Genomic DNA, 7303 nt, shown 5'->3' with positions numbered 1-7303 from the left:
GGATAGTCGTAAGGAGGAGATGAAACATATCATTTCTGAGATTTGCTTCTTGGCCGATCGACACTAAGAGGACACCAATGTCGACCTCATGTAAATTAAATAGGAGTAGATGCATGTATATAAAATGTAAGTAACATACATACATGCATACATACATATTTTGAGTTTGGGATGAATGAAATGGAAAAAAAGTGGAATGTCCACTTGTCATCGAATGATTGGAAAGAAAAGGGATTCCAAAAAAAGAAAGAAAATAGAGCACGTAGATATATAGACTTGAAAAGGAAAACATGCATGCATGCAGAATTAACCACGTTCGAATCGATCACAGCAGCAGGCCTGCCGGTCGAATATAATTAAGAATTTAAGATGGATGCAGGTAGACAGCCTATTCTGCCCGATCGAGCTTGCCTATCAACTCGCCCCCGTCCAGGATGCTGCCAAACATGGCGGCCTCAAACAGATAGTTCACCTGCCACGCATGGTGGCTTGCATGGGCGACGAGCCAGACCATTTCGTCGATGAGGCCCTTGGAGAAGAGCTGGACCATTTGCAGGCATGAGGATTCAATGAGGTGTTTCTCACGTTGCTCGTCCACCTCGCCCATCCGGACGTACTCCAGCGGACCGGTGACAATGGACGACCAAAGGGCGGCGAGCAGGTGGTCTTGGTCTCCTTTTACTTTGAGGAAGCGCCGGACGTGGTCGCAGGTTTCTTCCCCATTGCAGGCGTACTCAGGGTCAAGGGGCCTGCTGAAACCGGTGGTGCAAAAGTCGGTGTTGAAGACCTCGTCGAAGTCAGCCTCGCACTGGGGCCGCGCCGGGGACTTGCGGGCCTTGGGCCATCCTAGGAGGGCGCGGCGGAGGAACATGTGCCGGTCGTTGTGCAGGTGCCAAAGTATACAAGGTGATGCACATCGAGCCACGGGCTCGTGCCACCTCTGGGTGTACATCCGAGCTCCCGTGGCAGCGTAGGCGTCGTAAGATGGCCCGCAACGCTGGCTCACTCACCACGCCTGAGGCGGCGATGTCGGCCACGTTGAGGAACGAGTTCATGACCTCGGAGTTTACCAGGTCGCTGCCCACATCGATGACATCGGTGCCGGGCGAGCTGAAGACGAGGTCGCTTGTGACGGCGCCAACATCGAAGCCCCGGGCTATGGCCTCGGCCCCCATGCCTAGGATGCTGCTAGAGAGCAGCCACCCCAGGTTGGGGTTGGGGTGGGTGGTGCCTCCACGTCGCCGCGACGAGTCCAAGCGAGACTCAACATTTTTATTTAGTACTGTATTAAAAATTGCAGGTAATGGACTCCTCGTGGTGTTTGCCAGCCTTATGTATTCCCCGGCAGCTTATATAGCCATATCAACACAAGGCTGGCTTCCTCTCAGCAGTGGTTTTTGTACAAGCTTAAGCTTGTGGCACTAGCTAGCTAGAAAGACACACACGTTTTGATTGTTTTCTTCTTATTGTATCACTTTCTCGCCATATTTGTATTGCTTTATATAACTCTCGATGAATTTTTGACTCCTTCCAATAACATCACCTCGACAAGAGTTCTTCCAGAACGTCCACATAATACATCTCCATCTTTCTCTTACTCTGAAAAAACCAACATGTACAGAAAATACTTGGTTTCTATTTTCATGTGTAACAATTATATAAAGAAGTACAATTGTTACCATGATGATCTCTTTCAGTTGCGCAGGATGCCATGAGTTTTTTAGTTTATCCATCATAAAGCTTTGTCAATTCATATTTTCAAAGCATCATCCAAAGCCATCAGTTTTTATCTCTAATGTACAAAAGTGAATATAAAACACATTAATTAAAAAATAAGATCAGCCTATATACAATATATATTCATTGATCAGCTGCTCGCTTCGAGCATGTGACCGTTTCAATTAGAGTGAGTGGCGTCGTGCATTTTAGTAGAGTGAGACGCATCCGAGTTTTAATACACTATTCTCTGGAAATGACTTGCTAGGGTATGTCAGAATTTTCACTATATAAAAATGTAAATTACATTTATCTAAAAATACAGCCGTTTCCCGTATTAAAGCAAGCAGACGCTCCTTTTATTCTCATCTTAAAAATAGTATATTCACTCTATAAGTATTACTACATGGCACAATGCTTGCACTCACATCTCATTTGCCCGGCCTGCTCTCCTCGTGACGGTATCGTCGCCTCCAGCTTTCCCCGTAATGAGTATCACTGACGCCTCCCCTCAACACCATGCCATTCAACCCACACCTTCCTCTCACCGTCGTATCTCCTTCCCTCCAAGGCGTCCACCCCCCCCCCCCCCCCCCCCCCCCCCCCCCCCCCCCCCCCCCCCCTCCTATCTCCTTCCCCCCAAGGCCTCCCCCCCCCCCCCCCCTCCTCCTCTCAACGGCGTCACAGTTTGATTCCTGCTGCAAGGAATGCACACCGTCATAACCGAGAGCGTTCAATACAATGTGTTTTTACTGCCATGATATACGAAATGATATATATGATGCGATCCGATCGCCTCTTTTTTCATCTCTAGCCACCGCCCTTGCCGGCCGTCCTAGTCGTCGGTCGCAGCCCTCAGCCGTCGTCCTAGTCATGGTTGCAGCTTCGGTGGCCATCGCCACCGCTCGTCAGTATAGTTGCCGCCGCTCATGCCTGATGTCGCAGCTCGTCCGGCTCACCTCACGGTTGCTCGCTCCGTTACAAAAAATTCGAGCATCGATTCTAAAAAAAACCGTCTCACCGCTAAGCCATCGCAGATTGCCGAGCTGCCGGTTGTAGCAATTTGTGATGATGGTTGAAGCGGGATGAGTGACACGGATTATAGCAGAAATGCGATGGTCATGTGATGTAGCAACACGCTATGTCATTTGTAGCCGGATGGGACATCGGTTGTAGCAATTTATAACCCTGGTTGTCGTATGTAGCAAAAAATACGACGGCCGTGCGATGTAGCAGAACATGACGCGCATTGTAGCACTCGTGCGATGTAGCAAAAAACATACTATTATAATACCACAAACACTGTTAGAATAAATCCGAGGCGCTCCGTCGATCTATCGAGGATCAAGCAATCACACAAGCATGACACCAAGATTTGTTAATGAGGTTCACTATCATGGCTACATCTCGGGGTTAACTATGGGCGCTCCTTCCCATGACACCATCACAATACCGCACCTCGGCCGCCCGGGCGCCGACGCATGCCGCCGGCTCCCCCCTGCGCGCATGTGCTATTATGTTGGCACAGGTTACATCATGGGTCTACCCCCGATATATATGAGAGGCCTAGGATAAAGTGTCCTATTAGGACACAAATCCTACCCTGTCAACACATAGTTAAAAACTCCCCGCAAAAAACACACACACACAGTTAAAAACCAAGTCCAACTGTACAATAATATTCAACACAACTCTGACAAACTCCACCTTGACGAATATTCTTCACCACTTGAATTCATGCATGCATCGAACCTCCATGTACATTAGACTTCTGGGTTGTGGAAACATGTGGTGCATGCTAAGGGCTTGTGCAGCTTCGACAAGACTATGACGCGGGGTTGATTCAAGGCAGTGCGCACATGAGAGCTTGAAGTCGACCAGGCGTGGTGATAGCATAGCGCAGCTACATGGAGTCATGTTAAAGATGGAGCTGGAGTCTGATGGACGACTTCACTCTGTGCTAATGGAGGGGCTACGGCGTGAATGCATGGCAAGCTGGAGCCTTGTTAGAATAAATCCGAGGCACTCCGTCGATCTACCGAGGATCAAGTAATCACACAAGCATGACACCGAGATTTTTTAACGAGGTTCACCATCATGGATACATCACCAGGGTTGACTACGGGCGCTCCACCCCATGACACCGTCACAATACCGCACCTTGGCCGCCCGGGCACCGACACACACCGCCGGCTCCCCCTGCGCGCCCGTGCTATTATGTTAGCATAGGTTACATCGTGTGTCTACCCTCAATATATATGAGAGGCCTAGGATACAAGTGTCATATTAGGACACAACTCCTACCCTGTCAACACATAGTTCAAAACCAAGTCCAACTGTAACCTACCTTGTACAATAATATTCGACACAACTCTAATAAACACATCTCTTCTCACTAACAGTTGTCACATAAGCAAACTTATATTCGGTGTGTAATGTTAATATCTAAGGTACTCCCACTATAAGTGGTCTAACATAGGTCCGGTGGAACGCCCAAATCGGAATCCTATTCCCAGTGGTGACCACAAGTGTTACTATCCAGGATCCGCAATTGCTGGAGCGAGGTCAAGTGGATATGCACAGCCGAAACATGCATCGCTCAAGCGGGCTATAGGTGGTCCATCTTAAACCTAGTGCCAGTGGGTGACATGGTTACATCATCTATAAATGTGTCACCAGAATACATCATCTACATGCGTCACAGTGTTGATGCACGCAAAAGCTTATCAACTACTCTCTCCATCCACGAAAAAGGATACTTCTGCTTTTGAATTAGACCATTTTTTAGATTAGCAATATATATGTATATATGATATTTTCTCCGACTCAAATTAATTGAATCAGATTTGTCTTGATACGAATGTATATACTTCTGCTTTGTGACTAGATACATCCGTACCTAGACAAATCTGAGTTTTAACTTGGGTCGGAGGGAGTATCAAACTTAGTATATCATGAAATTACTTTTAAAAATGGATTTACTTAATTTTGGAGTCATAATGTTTCTATATTTTTTCCAGTAAGATTGGTCAATGGTCTTCTTCTAATAAAAACAAATTTTAAAACTATGTAATGAGGGAGTAAATAGTAGTAGTACTCCCTCTGTCACAAATTACTTGCGGGCCTTGGGCCATCCTAGGAGGGCCCGGCGGAGGAACATGTGCCTGTCGTTGTGCAGGTGCCAAGTATACAAGGTGATGCACATCCGGGCCACAGGCTCGTGCCACCTCTAGGTGTACATTTGAGCTCCCGTGGCAGCATAGGCGTTGTAGATGGCCCATAGCGCCGGCTCGCTCACCACGCCTGAGGCGGCGATGTTGGCCACGTTGAGGAACGAGTTTTCATGACCTCGGAGTTTACCAGGTCGCTGCCCACATCGATGACATCGGTGCCGGGCGAGCTGAAGACGAGGTCGCTTGTGACGGCGCCAACATCGAAGCCCCGGGCTATGGCCTCGGCCCCCATGCCTAGGATGCTGCTCTCGCACAAAGTGACATGACCTGGGCGGCGTGGCGGTCCATCGCCCCGACCGGTCCTTGAGGAGCGTCCTGTGCGTCGCCTCCAGCGCGATCTTGGCTTGGATGTAGAGCCGATGACGACAGCCTCACGCCCCTGCCGGCCACTAGGGGTTCGTAGCGAGCGGGCGTCGGCGAGCCCGTGTAGTTGGAGAAGAGGGTGCGCACGTCGGAGGCCCCAAAATCAGTAGGTTCGCATAGGGCGTTGGTTGTTGTCATCGCCTCAAGCCAATCAGTGGCGCCCAGCAAGGCGAGAACTTGCGGCGTGGTTTGGACCAGCCCATCGCCCTTAGTGGGCAGCACGTTGCCGATTGCATGCTGCGTGCTTTTCCACAGTGCCAGCTGCGGCGACAGTCGCAGTTGCACCAACCTGGGCCGCGCCGCGTCACCTCATCCATCAATGCTAATGCTAGCAAACATCTCCGCCAGCAAGTCTTCCCCCTCGCGGGACAGCCTTCTCAGATCCGCCATGCCCCCTGCCCCCTTTCCGACCAAGGCCCTCGCAGCCGAGTAGCCCGTGTACAAGGGGAAGCCTCCATCTTGCCGCTTCGCCAGCCGGGCGCCCCAAAAATACGAAGGGATTGCAACTAGCCTGCTGCTGTTGCCGCTAGGGACAGTGTCCTTCTCCCTCACCATCTCAATATCGAGGCCATGGAGAGAGAAGCCACCCCAAGTTGGGGAAGCCTCCATCTTGCCGCTTCCCCAGCCGGGCGCCCTAGAAATACGAAGGGATTGCAACTAGCCCGTTGCCGTTGCCGCCAGGGACAGTTTCCTTCTGTCTCACCACCTCAATATCGAGGCCATGGAGGGAGCAGCCACCCCAGGTTGGGGATGGGGTGGGTGGTGCCTCCACGTCGCCGCGACGAGTCCAAGAGAGACTCAACATTTTTATTTAGTACTGTATTAAAAAATCGGATTTGCTAAAACTCATTCAGCTGAGAATTAGATTGGCCTCATTCACTTTTCTGACCGTCCAATTGAGCCACGCCACGATTCGCGTTTTCGTCCTGGAGAGCTTCGTAACGACGGGAGGCACGGCCCATCTATTGTCCCGCTCATGGCCTGTTTTCTTTTTTGTCGCGCGCTTGTTTTTCATTTTTTGCTGATGAAGCCCACTTGCGTTGGATATAGGAAGCCCGTGTATTATCGCCCCCTCTTTTCATTTCTCTTCGTGTCTTGTTGGTGGCAGCTGAGACTCGGGGATAGCCCGTTGTGGGAGTTCGGCGACGGCGGCGTCTACCTATGCGGGAGATCGGCGGCGGCGGCATTTTTCGAAGTAAGAATCCGGCCGTTCTGTTGGTCCTCCAATTTTTTCTTTGCCATTTGTAGATATTTTCTAGGTTTTTCTTTTAGGGCTGTTCTTTTTTGTTTCTGTCCAGATCCGTAGGAACGGTATATGATTTTGGCAGCTTCGAATTGGAGATGTGGGTGGCTGTAGTTTTGTATGTGGATCATCGCACGTATTTGGGGGCGGGGGGGGGGGGGGGGGTAGGAGAAGTGGGGGTGGAGTAACTGTAGGATACTAGTCTATACCCCGCGCGTTGCAGCGGTAAATTCAGCAATGATTTAAAGAGATATGAAAAAAATAGAAATGTGTAATGTGTTATATTTATTTGAAGGAGACATTTGAGTGGAAGAAAGTAAACAATGATCCATCTTCTCATTTCCAAGCTCATCAAACTACTGAAATTGCAGCATACAACAATAGTTCATTCGGAGGCTTTGAAGAGTGTCTTTGTGACTCACGGTGAGGAGGGTAGTAGAACAGCCCATACCAATGACTTACAATAAGAGAATAAGGAAGGAGCAACGTATTTAACCGAGTATAATGGAGGAAAACTAGCCAATAATTAGCCAGCCGAAACTGTTACCTAATGACTTGTCTACCAATACAAAAGGCATCATAGGGGATTCATGAAAAAGAAGAATCAGTTGATAAAGAAAAGAGTAATCTAAATCACACTCACTAAAAATGAATGCTTCGGAAAATTGTAGCATATGAAATATAGCTCTGATGGTATAAAGGCTATAGGAAAAAAATTAATATACAACACATGTGACCCACGCTTCGA

The 7303-nt window shown here is 49.1% G+C and overlaps 1 pseudogene; it reads right to left on the bottom strand.

Annotated features, from left to right (window-relative positions):
* Positions 1-388: 388 nt before the first annotated feature.
* LOC125527042 lies at positions 389-5867 on the bottom strand (annotated as a pseudogene).
* Positions 5868-7303: the final 1436 nt, after the last annotated feature.

The sequence above is a fragment of the Triticum urartu genome, unplaced genomic scaffold (genome assembly GCF_003073215.2).
Source record: "Triticum urartu cultivar G1812 unplaced genomic scaffold, Tu2.1 TuUngrouped_contig_2681, whole genome shotgun sequence".
NCBI lineage: Eukaryota > Viridiplantae > Streptophyta > Magnoliopsida > Poales > Poaceae > Triticum > Triticum urartu.
This window is presented reverse-complemented; position numbering and strand designations above follow the sequence as displayed.